Raw genomic sequence first — 16,535 nt, forward strand, 5'->3', positions numbered from 1 at the left:
TATGATGCCGTGCTTGTGTCCTGTTAATGCTACTCTGTCATTGTTGTTGCTTCCTAGTGAAAATGTCATTTTTACACCTGTATGACGTACTAACAACTGTAAAACATGTTCCATGTGTCACAACACTGTTAGTTTAAGAGTTCATATACCATGTCCTATAGTCATACCTTGGGCGGCAACCAGTTTAGGTGTGAATATGGAGTGTAGAAGCTGTGATATTGACAGATTGTTAAACTTGAAGCTTCTCCTTAGTGCATGACTTGGGAAATATTGGAACAACATATATGAGGACAGTCAGGGGGTTTCTTAGGAAATACCGGTGCATGTACTGTTATAGAAAAGGTATTTCTCCCTTGAGAATAATTCACAGTATGCAAGGCAGTGGCACTTTGGTAGTACTATATTATGCCAGTCACTATTCAAATTCTGTCTCCCTGAGGAAGTCTTTAGGGTGTCCCCAGATGGTTTGAAGAAGACACAATTCACATTGTCACCAAATATGAAATTAAACAGCAGCACACTTTGAATTATATTTCTCACAGTGTTTATGCTTCTCTTTACAAACTAAACATGTTGGTCATAAAGCATGGAATCATTATCAGGAAAATCAAACATCTTGTATGACAGACTATTGTGTTTAAAGCTGCTGCTGTCAATCCCTGTTGTGTCTGTTAGCACTTTTTTACGTTATTCTGTATTTCTCATTCCACTTCTTATTTTATATTATTGTCTGCTGATTTTGCGAACGCCTCTTTTCTTATTGTCATTAATTTTAGGCCTATATATTTAAATACAGTATTATAGTATACTAGTATAGTAGTACAGAGCTAATTTCATTAAAAATCTAACCTACCAAGACCCAGCCTAGCTTCGTTTAATCGTGAACTCCATGTCCCGTGAAGCTTCGCGCGGCCGCTCTCAGGCACTCCTCCTCCCACCAGCGTCCTGCCCGGTGTTGTGCCCAGAGCAGAGCAGACTGAGATGAACAGCTCCGTGTCTCTCGCGTCCAGAAATGTGCGCAGGGAGAAGAAACGAGTCGCATCTCTCTCTGTAGCCTCCGCAGACAACACACCGCTTTCGTTTCTTTCACGTACCGCCGGCAGGTTTAGACGGAGGATTAACGCGCACTGAACATATCCAACCACTTTCTGTTTAAACCGGCCACTGAATGCTGATTTTAATTTTTTTGGAGAGTCCCCCCCTATTCTCTCTTTCAGTCTCTCTCTAGGGTAAGCGCTCGTTTCCTATCTTCACATGTGTATGTAAAAGTTGTGTTCTTATTTTATTTGTCCTGTCACTGCTGCACTGTGCTGAGGACTTGTGTGTCTGTGTGTGTGTGTGTGTGTGTGTGGAGGGACGCACTGGGAAACTTCACTGACAGAGACTGTTCTGTAGTTGAGACTGCGGCAGCCTCAGCGGTCGCAGTAAAGCGAAATTTGAGTAACTTAGCGGTCATAGTCAAACCGGAACAGACTTGTTGCCCTCCACTAAAGCCATTCGCTTTTCCAGTTAATATTAAACAGTGTGGTGACAGCTAGCTCTCTCTGCTCTGCTTTCTTCATTTAGTCTTCTTTAAAACTGGCTTGCAGTTTTTTGTGTCCCGTCCATGTTAAAATGTATCAGGTTCATTTTTAAGGGAAAACTCATTATGATTTTGCTTTACTTTATTGCAATTTATTGCTGATAAAATCTAACTGTATAACCTTGGTGTTACCTTCACATTCCTATAACCACATACCTTAATTAAATTAATGAATGTGATTTTAAAGGCTTACCATTATATCTATGGGAAACTATATTTTCATTTGTGTGAAATATGCCTGTGCTTGTTTTTGAGATGCAAATTAACTTCCCCCTTAGTGGTTTTAGTCACAGCACACACACACCATACCACATACTGCATGTATGTGTGTGTGTGTGGATGTTGCTTGACCCTAGATGCCCTCAGACATGCATAAACAGCACTGTCCTTATTGACACTGACAAGTAGGTGGCCTCTCCTTCCTTATAGTGTAGAGCTGGCATGCACGCATGAACAAACATACATACTGTATGTGCATATCTGATGCATGGTGAGACAGAGGCACACGCTATTCTCCAACCATCTTCCTCTGTAATTGTAAATCAGCCAAATAAAATGAACACCCTTTTTCACTTTTTCTGTCAGCTCTCCCCAAACCCCCTCCCCACTTTCTCTCGCATACACACATAGGCACATAGAGCCAAATGCCACCATTAGAAACCCCCTCCCCTCAGTCTGTGTTGATGTTGTTGAATAGGAGCTGCTGGCAGGGCATCTACCCTGCAGCAGGCTGGCTTTCACAGAAGTTGACATTCACTTAAGCAAACACAATTTGCACTTTGTTTTAGCTTCCCTTTGCTTTCACTGCACTTCCTTGTGTTATGCTAAACATTAATGAAAAAGCATTTCATCCAACTGACATCTTTTCATGGAACGTGGTAAATAAATACACAACGCTTTGCCACAACTCATGTTTTGAATCCTAATCTGTAACCGAGCCTAGTGAGTGTAGAACATCACATCACAGCCACATTAAGCCCCACAATTTTGTGTTCAAGTCCAGCATGGAAGCAAAATAAGCTGAATGATAAAAAAAAATGTGGCCACCCTTTCTAGTTTTCATGTCATTGTATTGTGTTTATAAGAAAGCAGCTGGCAGGCTTTTGCAGCTTATAACATGCACATGTCAGAGGGTTAGAGCTGGATGTCAGTGTATGTCTAAATCTCTGTCACTCTGTAAACCATTGACTTTGAGGTGGTGAATGTAAGAGGACAGCAACATGGCAAATGCTTTGTGACAATTTTAAGTTCAGAGTATTCATACCATGCTGCCAGTGCTGGTATTTGGATGGAGACGAGGTTAGGTATGTGCAGCTGTTTCACGTAAGACAGGAGATGAGTGAGGAGCAAAAGGACCAAGGACTTTCCTAAACTGTATCAACGAGTCCAAGGAGAGTTTGTTTTGGGTTGATATGGATAGCCTTTTGTTCACTCATCCATTAATTGAAAGGATCACATTCAAGCTGTCCAAACATTTTCCTGTCCAGCTTGGATAGGAGGGTTTAGCCTTAGACTACATCCACATTGAGCCAACTGAAGTCTGAAAACACTGCTTAAATTGTGATTTATTACAGCCAAACTCATGATATAGTTTCTCCCATATCTGTCAGTTTAATATGAAGCTAGAGCCAGGAGATGGTTAGCTTAGCTTAGCATAAAGACTGGAAGGGGGAGTAAAAAGCTAGCTTGGCTCTGCCCAAAGGTTAAAAAGATCTGCCTACCAGCACCTATAACATGCTCTAATAAACACATTGCATTTTGTTCAATCCGCACAAAACCCAAAGCAAAAAACACAAGTTGCTTTTTTTGTTTTCTCCATGAGGTTTCCACACCACCGGTGGAGACTCTAGGAAGTCACTGCTCCTGGCCAACAAACAGTTTGACACATAACCCCCCCTAAAATCACAAGTTGACGTTTTTACACTATATTTCTTGTACAAATGATTGAATTAGTGAGTTTCATAGGCAGAAAGAGCCAGGCTAACAGTTTCCAGTCTTTACACAAGCTAATAACCATCTCCTGGCTCTAGCTTCATATTGAACTGACAGATATTGGAGGGGTGTCAATCCTCTCATCTAAGTCTGGACAATAAAGCAAATAAATGTATTTCCCAAAGTATTGAACTATTCCTTTAAGTGTTTGTCAGTTTCTTCAGGAAGTATTTCAGAGCAAAACCATTCAAATCTTCTTTAACCATAGCCAGCCTGTTCAATCCTTGATGTAGGCTTTTGAGTCATAGCACCTTGTGGTGAAATCACTTAGTAGAGAGTCATTTGCATGACCTGCACTGTTCCCTATTCAGGAGTGGCAAGGCTGAACAGCTGCCTGTAATTCCGCACTCATTAAACTAGTCATAATGGGTCTGGTATGATAGAGAACACAGTGATGTTGCCATACTGGTCCTGCTTCCGAAAGAGTAAAGTAAAATGGCACTCTGTCTGACTGTTGAGAAAGTAGAGTTTAATCATAGGCTGTCAAAATGTTGTTTTGCACACATTTCACACTCACTTAGGGTTTAACAAGCGAGAACCTCATCGCCATCATCGGTAGGCAAACAGTGGAGTGTTTGCCTCCGCACCCCAATTACCCTGTACGCCCTTTGACACCCCTGTCCATATGATACACACACATCGGGGAATTAGACTGAGGATTGAGTCTGGAGGAAGCACGTGTTGCTGTGACTACCAAAGAATATTTGTTAAATGTCAGGCTTTCTTTGGATTGAGCAGGACTCTAATATGAAAATGGAAAATACTGTTATGTGCTGTTGCTGCAGTTTTTTTTTTCTTTCATTGATCTGGAACAGAGCAAAATACAGAAGTGAAACGCAATTATCTTCCCTTTAGAAGCAGTTCCTGCTGTGTTGGTCAGGAGGGGATGTTATAGCTGTAGACTAAGTCTCCAAAACATCATCATCTTTCATGGACATAACAAAACCAAAATGCCATTTTCAAGTTGACATCTGCTTTGTTTTCACAGTGCCCAACTTTTTTAACATCTTGTTGTTTATTTTAGGAAGATGTGGAGTTTCATCTTTCGTGTGGGTTTTTTGCTAAGAAAGAGGAAATGCTCAAGATCCAGACCATAGTCAATTATCAGTAAACAGACTGTGGTTGAGGGAAGCCTCTGTGGGCTGATTCTTGTTAGCTGCCAGTTGTCAAGGAAACACCCATTTGTGTTTCTGTGTAGCTAACATTAACAAGCATCACATATATGCAGTTTCATGAGCTGAGCTGACAGGGTTTTGGTCTCCATTCCCACCCCTGCATAAAAGCCAATATTGTATAGTGCTGTAAATTAAGGCCTCACCGAACTGCAATGTAACAAGTATGTAGTGAATATTTCTCGATCGTTAACTTTGCACTTCACTCCAGCCGAATTAGGGGCAGCTGCTCAAACTGCCTTGTCTCCTCTGCTTGTAAAGATCAGAGGGCACAGAGGGAAAAATAGGACAGAGAAACAGAGATTCAGTCAGTGAGTGAAGTGGTGATTGAGCAAGAAAAAGCTATTAGACGGAGGGCATGACAGATAAGGTGAATAAAAAAGGGGACAGCAATTCTAATAAAAAAAATAGAGGATATTGATCTAGAGCGCAACAGTTGGGTTATCACTGGTGCTCCTCTCAGTCTCCTCAACATTGTAGAGCCTTGCACAATTGATTTTTCATCTGTTCTGTACAGTGTAAAGGCTACTTGTTGTTGTTTTTAAAATCACATTTATGGTAGTTATTAGAGCACCCAGAGTGCCTCATCTTCTGAAGGGACACAAGTGCACACTATCCAAAGGGTGCACTTGACAGAGTTTATGGATCTTCAACAGGTTTTAGAGCTGCATTCGGCTCAGAAATGTAAATTCCCACAGTAAAACCAGCACATGAGAAAGACAGATGACAAATACTTATCATACTTACCAGGAAATGCTCTCACAGCTTATTTATAGCAGGGACTCTACCGAATGTTCTTCTGAAGTAAAATGTTAAAGATTATACAAGTTAATCTATCATCTAACCGAATCTCAAAATGTGGAGCTTCAGACTTATATTCAGACAAGATATACTAGATTTACTATCCAGTAGGAGAATTTGTAGTAGAGATACACATTTTACGGCTCCATCCCTATGCGGTTATTAAATAAAAATAAATTCCAGTATGGGGAGCGATGCAACAACATCAAACAAACACTTGATCTCCATGGCAAATTTCAGCCTCATAGATAGAAACCTGCGGTTACTATAGGGTGGCCACAGCTATCTTGCGCCTTTTTGCTATAGACCAAGCCCATTGCCATGCTCCGTTTTAGACAATTGGCATGAACACAAACATACACAATTATACTGAAAAAATCTCTTTCAGGGACATTACATAGACTTAAATTTATTCTATGGAGACTTGTATTTTTGTTTTCCACGCTTTACTGCTAATAGAAAAGACCAACACCTTTGAGACAAGAAACAGCTGAGCTTATTATGTGAGCATACCATGCTCAGGAATTCCAAATCTCACGTGTGTGTGTATGTGTGTGTGTGTCTTTGCAAGCAATACCTTACACATTGTTGAAGCTATAAACTTGTTTGTCCTGTCATACAGTGGTTAGAATCCTGAATCATCCTGCCCACAAACATGCACACACACTTACCAGCCAAAACAGATATACAGTACACATGCACCTACATGTTACTCACATGCACACACAGAAATAAGCCCTTCTGTATGGACACATGCACAACTTACGCATTAAATCAAACACACTTGCCTACACATCAGATTCCACTTACACACATATTACACAGTTTGTTTACCTCTTTCACACATACAGCACACGGACCCTACACACTGTTATCAACTCAAGGTGGCCCTTAGCAATTTTCTCAAGGATAACAGGGTGTTTCAGCGTGTTCGACTGTTCTGCAGCTCTGTTATTGTGTTGTGTGCAGACTCTCTCTGCTACAGTGCAGAAACAGACCTCAGCTCTGTGCTGCTGTGTGACAGAGCAAGAGAGAGAGAAAGAGAGAGTGAGAGAGAGAGAAAGTGTTGAGGGAGAGCGTGGTGTGTTCAAGTCAAGTAAACACTGCGGATGTGATTAACTGAGATGGCCTCTGGGAAGATCTAATGGGAAATCAGAGTTCCTCTTCCCTGGAATTGTGGGTATGTGTGTATTATGTATTCAGCCCCTGATGTTAAAACCTACACCGAGAGAGGAATTTGAAATGACTTGCCTTCTGGTACACTGTCTTTACCTTCACATGTAGGAAAACACTGAAGCTCTATTCAGAACTTTCAACTGTATCACACAGTCTTCATCAATAAATAGAGTTTGCTTAGGTGTCATGAAGATAGAACTTGACATAAAAAGCAAGTAAGTTACTCTTGAGTTGGCATTGTTCTGTTAAACTACTATTTCCAAAGCCAAGAATGATCTTTCATACTTAAGGAGTAGTTTTATTGGGAAATAGCCTACTTGCATTTATTTGTTGTCTTGCCTGGGAGTTAGATGAGAAGATTGATACCACTCACATGTCTGTACGCTAAATATTAAGCTGCAGCCAGGAGACAGTTAGCTTAGCATAAAGACTGGCAACAGGAGGAAACAGTCCAAAGGTAACAAAATCCTACTAGAATCTCTAAAGCATGCTAAGAGCCAGGCTAGCTATTTCCTTCTGTTTCTATATATGCTTAGCTAGACGAAGCAGCTTCAGGCAGCAGCTTCTTATTTGCCATGCAGAAGAAAGAAAGCAAGAAAGCAAATAGGCATGTCATATCTTTCACTAACTAAAAGCAAGTTTTACTTGCCTTGTAGTATCTAGCCCTGTAGATTGTTTTTAGATGGCTTTTATCTGCTGAGATGCTGAGATCGATCTCTGAGATTTCTGGTCAACAACACAACACAATGCAGGTGAAGGGAATTTTTGTCATGACGCTCAAAGCAAAGAAATGAAATTTGGAAAAGTGTGTCGAGAAAGAACGTCCAAACGTCTTACTTTTGGAGAAATATATCACTAAGACAAAGTGACACATTATTTCAGTTATTCTGGGTCAGTTGACTCAAATGTCTCTGCCTCTGCCTCTGCCTCTGATGGACTCTACACTGCTTTTACATTGTGTGCCACCAGGTTGGACTTTTCAGGAAAACCATTTTACTTTGCCGACAGACCCACACATCTATATTTAAGTTAGACTCTCGTCTTGGCCTACCTATATATACACTGCTATCACGGGTAGTTTATCTGCTTTGTTGCCTCTAGCTCTTGAAGTCAAATGGAGTGATGCCAAGGAACGGAAGGGGACAAGTAGCAACACCCTCTCTGCACCCGAAGGTGGTGTGGTTTATGGGAAGTGTGTTTTTTATTTTTGCCAAATACAACTTGTCACACCATTGAGTGACTGAAATGCGCTGTGCATGTCTTATGTATGAACAAAGTATGAATTTACGGTGGATAAATGATCAACCGCATGCAGAGTGCGTGCATGAGCTGAGGTGACGGGACAGTAGAGGCAAGGGTGAGTGAACAGAGAGTGTATACACTGTCCCTTCTCTTCAGTGTAAAGTGCTGCTGATGCAGCAGACATTCACACACAGTCACACACTGCAGGGCTGGGATGCTATAATGTTACCCAAGGCGAGGATCCTCATCCCACAGTCTGCTGGCTAAAGCACTGCACTGGTTCAGACACATATACACATATACTGTAAATGCACATTAAGGACACACATACAGTATACACAAAGGTCTGCATAAAACTTATGCACGTACTGAGCCTTATTTATATTCTGTGCTCCTTACTTGTATGTCTTTTCTCTGTGAGAATAACATCGGTTTCTTTGTGTAAGAATCGTTTTTTCTATTTTTCTGTCTGCCTTACCTGTGTGGCTTTCTGCACATATAAGTAAGTAGGGATGGGGATCGAGACCCGGTTCCAAAAGGACCCGATTCCAAAATTTCTCAAAACCCGAAAATCAATAAGGTTCGAGCTTATCGAGACTTGCGGGTCCTATGATGTAACGTTATGTCTCGAGCGTCAAATCTGATTTAATCTGAAACGCCCGCTCTCTGTCGGCTCCTACATACACAGCGGCAGCAGAGCGAGAGGCGCCGTCGCGGTGGAATAACGTTACGGTGAGGGTGAAGTTAGCTCCAAATTACTGTAACGTTAGTTGATGACACTGACGCTCGTTACTGTACGTACGTGCAATAAAAACTTCGCAAGTAAAAAGACAATACTTTATCAATACACCTGTCTGTAATGTAACGTTAAACATGTAGAAATGGTTAATTTAATCATCTCTGTCCTCAGTATCTCATCCTGTATGTTTTATACAAACACTGCTAACGCTAGCTTGGCATTAGCCAAATGTTAAAAACAAGCTAAATAGAAAGCTGTCTGTCTGGAGCACAGACTGATCTGTAGTCTTAAAAACTGCTGGCTGAGACAAACCAGCCGCTCCTCCTCCTACCTGGTAACTTACCTGCAGCCAGCGAGAGAGGAGGAGGGACTGATACAGACTGATGTTGTTCTTTCTGAACGTCACTCACTACTTGTGATGTCAGATAAAGTTATTGAGTTACTTTGCTGTTTGTAAACATTAATGTTGCTGCTCTAGAAACAACATTTAGTTGTATTTAAAATATTAAATTAAAAACAACCAGGCAGTTAATATGTACCCTTCAATATGTGTTTATTTATTGCAAGTGATATGTCATCTCAATATATAACATTATTGCACATTGAATATTTCCCTCATACCATGCAGGCCTACCTCATGCCCGTTGGGTCTGGTCTTACCAAATAACCATCACTAAAAAATAGTAAAGTATCGATAAAGAATCGGATTGTTAAGCAGTCTCAATAAGGGTATCAATATCAATAAAAATTATCCCCATCCCTATTAGTAAGCCTTTGGTGCTTCTCTGCATTTGTGTGTGTGCATTTTTGCCTACAAAGATTTGGTCCACTTTTGTTTTTGCAATATAAGAAATGCACAATACAGTAAGACACTTTTCTTTCAATGTTAGTAAGGTCATCATGTGTTTGTAGGGTCAGGTGTTTGACGTCATGTGTTTGGAGAGAAACAAAATGTCTGTTCATGGGCAGTTTATAACTGGAGCTGAAAGAGGGTCATTGGGGACATGATGAAAAGACAAAGAGATGATTGTTGGTTGGCTTTCTGACGTCTCTGTGTGTGAATATTTACTTATTGCAGTGAAGTGTGTGTGTGTATCATGTATAGTCCGTTCCCTATAAAGTGGACGTAGTGGCGATGCACATAACACATCAGGTGATAGTGGTGAGGTTTTGTGCTCTCTGGGTGGTTGGTTGGCCAGTGGATTGGCTTCCATCCATCACCAAGGACCTCAGGCTGGCTGACACCATTTTACACCTTCTCTATATATCTATCTCATTTCTCATTGCAACACCCCCCCACCCCCCCACCCCCCCCCCCCACCATCTCTTACCTCCTTATTCACATTTCCCCTTTATCTGTCTCCTTTCCATTCCCCTTTCTATATTTATCAACCATCTCTCTACCCTTTATCTTTGCACTCTCTTACCAGTGGGGTACTTGGTCTCACTTTTTCTTTCTCTGTCGGTAAATGTCTGAAAACCTGCATCCCTGCCACTGGCATCGATCTTGAGCATAGGCAATCTAGAACACACACACACACACACACACACACACACACAGACACAGACATACAATTAAAACATACCTCCCTCTTCCCAAGCAGGCTCATAATAGGAAATGCCCCTGTTATCTATGGGCACCGGTGTATTAATATAAGCCATAGACAAACAAGGTGTGGGTATTTGTTCTGCTATGCGTGCACTCTGATAATCCAATATTACAAGGCAGAAATTACTTAATGGCCAGCCTTTTCAAGTGTTTTGTACTTGCCAGTGTAGTAATGTGGTGAGAGAAAATACAGAAAGGGGAGAAAAGAAAAGCGAGAACTGTGGGAAATGAAGTGAAAGATAGAGCTCTCCCAGGTCAAACATTGTAATAAGTGTGAATTGGGGTTTAGTATGTGTGGAGTGGAAGGAGCAATGCAGAGTTCTATTTTTCATTATTATTCAACAGTTTCTTTTCTACAATTAATTGCACAGTCATCTATCAATTGTTTTTTCTGACTAATAGTCCAAAACCCTAAAAAAGAAGATATAAAACAGGGAAATGCAGCACATCCTCATATTTGAGATGCTGGAACCAGCTAATAGCAGTCTTTCTTTGCCTGAAAAATGGCTGAGATGATGAATAGTTAATTAAAATTGTTCTAGATTAACTCTCTGACTAATTGGTTCAGCACCAAAGGCCTGGTGGCACCAGAAATTGCAACAGCAAATTTCATCTGCTCGTTTTCAGGGTTCCAGAAGCTTGACGTAGGGACTACTCGCAGGGTGGGCTGATAAACTACCGCAACTGGTGAATTAACCGCTAACTTTTTAGCCAGACACGAACATGCTAGTGCTGGAACAGTTTATACTCTAACAGAGAATAGAGAGTTAAATAAAAGTGGTTGGTGTGACTCGGCTACCAAGCTACAACAACTTGCTCTATTTTAGACTGTCCACTAAAGACAGCTTGCTGCTGGTGCAAATTCATGTGCCAACTTTCACCGAAGTTAAAAAAATGTGCTCAGATTTTCTTTGCGTGTGTGGAAGCCAAATGTCACTAACAAACTATCACAACTGTTAAGGTTATTGTATTAGGCTCAGAGTGTATGATTGAAGCTATTATCTGACTGGTGCAAAGGAAATGAGCTGGGTAGTTCTATCCATTTTTCCATTTAGAGTAGCCTTTAGCCTGATTGCAAATGACTGTTTACTGCCGGGACAGTATTTGTTAATGGACTATAGGACATTATGTCACCAGAGAGCGTGGTGTGTGTGTGTGTGTGTGTGTGTGTGTGTGTGTGTGTGTGTGTGTGCGTGCGTGTGGGAAGATGAGAGAGAGCGAGACAGACAGCGTGTGTGTGGTCGAGTCTGAGTGCAACAATTTGCAACATGAGAATTGTAAGAAACCTTGATAAGGATGCAATTATAGCCAGGACTGTTTGCACATGTTGTGTTTTCTCTGACATGAGGGGATTGCTTACTAATATCCACAAGTTAACCAGGGAATTTACTCTCCGTCTCCCCCTGTTTCTCCCCACTCCATCCTTCTCCTCCCTTTATCCAGCTCTGTCACTGGTGAGCTCTTTGAATAGGCTGGTTGTTTTCCTCTGCTGGCTGCTGGTAAATATGCTTCATACAGGAGTAAACAATGGCAAAACGTAAAGGAAGGAAGGAAAAAAAGGGAACGATATGAGGAGGGAGTGACACAGACAGAGAATTAGACAGAGAGAGAGAGAGTTCTGAATGAATGAGTAAATAGAATTGGAGAAAAGATGTTTGAGCCAAGTGGAAGAACAAAGAGTTGATTGTTGAGGTAAGTTTGGGTCCTTTCAGTCCCCGGACAGTCAGCCCCTGATATTTTTCTTAGATTGCCTGATAAAAGGTTAACGTGTTGGGCATGTTCACTGTACTAACAGAAAAGGGGGCATTTATTTGATGAATAAGAATTTATAGGATACTTTTGCAAGACTTTAGATTATTTGGACAACTAGAGCTTTGTATCAAACCTCAATACTTTTTTGGAAGGCCAAAAAGAATATAAGTATCACCCAATATCGGAATCACCTTATAGATCACATTAGCATGGAGAAAATGTCTGCTATAAAAAAAAACAAATTGACACAATTCCAATCTCTCTGGTTCCCCTTGATCAACTTTATCACTTAATGGGGCTGGGTGTGTACTACCTTGCTGGTCAGGGTCCCGTGCGGCCGGTAGGTGTGTCTGGGGGTGGGTTGATTCTTGGATGCATCGCAGTGCGGGCGTGGGGGACTCGTTTTTGTTTTTTTTGAATGTTGGGTGATGGCGTGGTGTTGGCGGGGGGGCGTGGTGATGGCGGGGGGGGCGGGGGGCCGGTGTTTGCCCTGTATTTGGCGTGCCGCTGCTGCGGGGTGGGTAGCCACTCTGCTTGGGTGTCGCGCGGTTGTTGGTATCGGTGCGCGGGTGGTGATTTTGACTCGCGCGCTGTGCGGATGTGGTGGTGCTCGGTGCTTGGCTGCCTCTCTGTGGGTCCTGTGTGTGGGTCTGGGTTGGGGGGAGGGGGCGGGCGGCGGGCATGGCGGTGGGGGTTGGCGGGGGGGGATGCTTGTGGTGGGTTTCGGTCCGGTTGTGAACGTGCTTTCTGCAATTGGTGTTTCCCACTGCTTTTCCCTGTTGTCCCCACCTTCCATCCCCCTTCTCTTACAGGTCTTGTCCTTTCTCTGTGCTGTCTGTTTGTGCCCCCCCATCCCCGTGTCTGCCCCCCTGTCTGGCCCGGTGACAAATCAATACATAATTAAATAAAACAGACAAAGGAGTATATTAATACTCTCTTGTTAAAGTAAAATCTGTCTGGCACAATATGGTATCCAGGTCATCATCCAAAAAAAAAAGAAAAAGAAAAAAAAAAGACTTTTTTGGTGCAAACTGTGTTCCAAAATATGCCCTTGACTGATTACTCAGATTCCTCTTTTTGGTACACCTTATAAAGGGTTTCTTTGTTGTTAACTAATGGCTTTATTAATGACTAAAACATCATTTACTAATGCTAAAAAGTTGGGGTTGTCAGACTGTGAAAGATTCCTTTGGCCAAGGTTTATCCTTTCTATTTGGTAATAATGCTGTTGTGAATGTTAGGAAGCCATTAAGAAGAAGAAGTTGTTATTAAAATGATTTTAGTACAGATCCTCTGCAGCCTTTTATCAGAAGAAAAACAGCTCTATAGGCTAAGTTAGAACTTATAAACCTTAGCGTATTAGAAAGTTGTACCATTTTCTTATTCTTTGACGTATTTGGCTGCATTATAATTCGGCAAAATTCCAGTCTGGTTCCAGCCTCTCCAATGTGAGGATTAGCTGCTTTTTGTCTATGAAAGTAACTTAAACATGTTGGACGAAACAAGCAATTGGTTGATGTCCAATTATCGATTAGACAAAAAAACTATTATCAGATTAGAAGATAATGCAAATATTTTGTCAGTTTAATACAAAAATATATCAGAGCATAACAGGAATATGAGGCTGAGAAGGTATAAGAAACATCAGAGGTCAAACCTGACTGCTGCATCCACACAAAGCTATGTCAAATGCTTATCTTTGACTTGTATGATCTTTTTTTCCCAGCTCAGTGAGGTTGTGAAGAGTACACACTTGGTCGAGGGAGTAGCACGTTTGAAAAAGGCCTACAAAAGCTGAAACGCTTAAGTTGCGTTGCGGAAGCTGCACCTTTTCTCAGAGAGCAGGAGTGAGAGCTTTGACAAGAGGCAGAAAAAGAGGGAGGGGAGGATGAAGGTTGTTTACCTTCCAGCTTCTGGTAAGGGAAGTGATCCGAGTGCCAGAGAGAGAGAGAGAGAGAGAGAGAGAGAGAGATGGACCTTTTTAAAAGAGAGAGAGATGTGAGCTTGAAGAGACCCACCACAGCAGGGTGCTCTGCTGAGCTGCAGTGAACAGCGACATAAAAAGGTTTTGAACCGGAGCCAGGCCCCTGAGCTTTCTACAAATACTGAGGGACCATGGAAAGGAGAAAAAAGGGAGAGGAAATGATGGGAGGAGAGAAAAGATAAAGAAAATGGAGGATTAGAAGGGAGGGGTGAAGATGAAAAGAGTAGCAAGGAGACCAGAAGAGAAGAGGGAAGTGGAAAATAAGAAAAGAAAGGACAGGGAGAAAAAAGGGGAACCCTGCACAATGAGGTGTAGAAAAGTGCTTCTCGGTGTGTTCTTTCAAGTTGACAGAGTTCAGGATGATGCGTGGGATATGTTACTGATTTCTAATGTAGGGCTTTAACTTTCTGGGACACTTTTTTGCATCTCTGCAAACATTCTTTGTACGCTGGGGAGATCTGAAACAGAAATTCAAACATTAAATTCAAGCTTAGAGGATGTGGGGGGATAACAGTTAACGGTGAAATAAATAAATAAAATAAAACAGTTGAACTTTATTTGGATTTTAGGTGGAGGTTTTGATATGACTCACTCAGAGATGAATTCAGGAGTATCTCTGGGTCCAGAGGAATGGAGGAATGGAGGGATGGAGCTGAGGATAGGAGGAATTTGGGGAACCGAGCCAATGGCAACTCTCAGACTAGGAAGTGACAGCAGGAAATCCAAGTTGTAATCAGACCTACTTGATGCTGAATCTCTAGACATAACAGACACAACATTCTTAGCCCTCAGATGTAAAATTTTCCAATCTAATGTTATCCTTCTTGCCAATTTTCCTAATACTGTTCCTTATTAGTCTTGGACTAAAAATTGGATCATCTGAAAGATCAAATCAAAGCATCAGTAAAATGTCTTTGGCAATGAATGAGTGCTTGAATGAAAATTGGATCTTTGGAACCCCGGCTGAATATATTTGTGTGGGTTTTTTTTGCATTACTAGCGCCATGGCTCTAGGGAAGGTGTTGTCAATCTGTCTGTCAGCCAGTTTGACCACAACTTTGGTTCAGACTGAAATCAGTCTAAAGAAATTGGTTCAAACATGCATGTAACCCCCTCGGGATGGATGTTAAAATTATCTGTAAAAATCACCCGACATTTCCTCCATCATCACATTTCAATTTGCCCAATACTTATATATATATATATATGACTGAATACTTGGAAAGCGAATTTTGTGTTAGCTGTGCATTTAGTTAAAAGCATAGCTGTGCAAGTACAACCTTACAGAGACTTGGCAGTAGACTTTTGTCTTGTTTATCATTTACTGGCTAATACTGCAAGTAACAATTATGTATTAATCTGCTTGAATAATGATTAATCATTTATCAACAGTAGTTGCACATTCCTTTTCTGTTGATAAGCTAATTGATTAATTAAGTTATTAGCAATGTTACCTGCACTAAAAGGTATACTAAAGATTATCATGGTTCACTTGGACCAAGAAGGTTAATTATATAAGCTTTGTAGGTGTTTCTCTTTCCACTGTGTGCTTTGTTGCTGCATTCTTGCTTTGAGTTGAATAAATGTTCAGAGAATTGTTCTCTCTCAAGTTGTCAGGAGCAATAAAGAATGGCCTGATGAAGCCTGTTTTCATCTCACAATAAAAAGCACCGATTCAGTGCTCCTGTGTGGTGTTTGATAAAAACAGGCTGCAGTGGCTGCTGCAGTGCAGAGATGCAGGATGGGGGAATTCCACAACAGCTCTCTCACTGTACATTATTTGTCGGTTTGCTCCTCTCCCATCCCCACACAAGCACCTTTCCCCTTTCCTTGTCATTATGCTCACACACATACACCACACACTGAATCATGGCAATAAACACACACACACCCGGCCATAAACTGGTAAATTAAAAGCCTGACTCAGAGCAACAAATGAGGCAGGGGGATTAGCTTCTTTTCAACCATGTTATGAAGGTTATTTTTAGGCTCCTCTCAGCCACACAATGCCTCATAAAAAAACAAAGCGGGTAGGGTTTGGCTTTCTTTTAATTCAGTTCCCTGGCTCGGTGTCTGCGGGCTAGGTTTCAGTGGGTTTGGGGTATCTTGTTGACTTTGACTTCAAGTAAACGTTGCTTTATAGTCATTTACATCACGCAAAAGGGAGTTTCTGTGACATATACATGAAAAGTGGCCGATAGTAGACTAAAAACTGAGTATTTAAAATGAATCTGGGTTTTTGTGTTTCTGCCTGTCTACCCCAGCCTACACAGTAACTAATCACTCAGACAGCGTGGCCGTGCCCTCTCATTAAGCATGCTGTACACTGAAAGCAACAGCGCTAATGACTCGGAATTGCCTGTCACACACACATTACTCTCAGTCTTAATACCATAAAAGCTAGCTTAAGCCACACAACGTCTACAGACAGACAACACTCCTGCCCAGCTGTTTTGCCTCTGCAGAGATGTCTTGCAGAGGGATTT

At 41.5% G+C, this 16,535-nt stretch overlaps 1 protein-coding gene across 3 annotated transcripts in view; it reads left to right on the top strand.

The window, feature by feature from the left end:
• Positions 1-956: 956 nt before the first annotated feature.
• Positions 957-16,535, top strand: part of pag1 (phosphoprotein membrane anchor with glycosphingolipid microdomains 1) — a 47,762-nt gene continuing 32,183 nt past the window's right edge. For all 3 annotated transcript variants that reach the window (XM_038725920.1, XM_038725919.1, XM_038725921.1), the window contains exon 1: positions 957-1,229. The gene's annotated coding sequence lies outside the window, so the exon portion shown is untranslated. The remainder of the gene's footprint in view (positions 1,230-16,535) is intronic.

Source organism: Micropterus salmoides, unplaced genomic scaffold, assembly GCF_014851395.1.
Source record: "Micropterus salmoides isolate LMB-PRFRI ecotype aquatic unplaced genomic scaffold, ASM1485139v1 Ms_hic_scaffold_17, whole genome shotgun sequence".
NCBI lineage: Eukaryota > Metazoa > Chordata > Actinopteri > Centrarchiformes > Centrarchidae > Micropterus > Micropterus salmoides.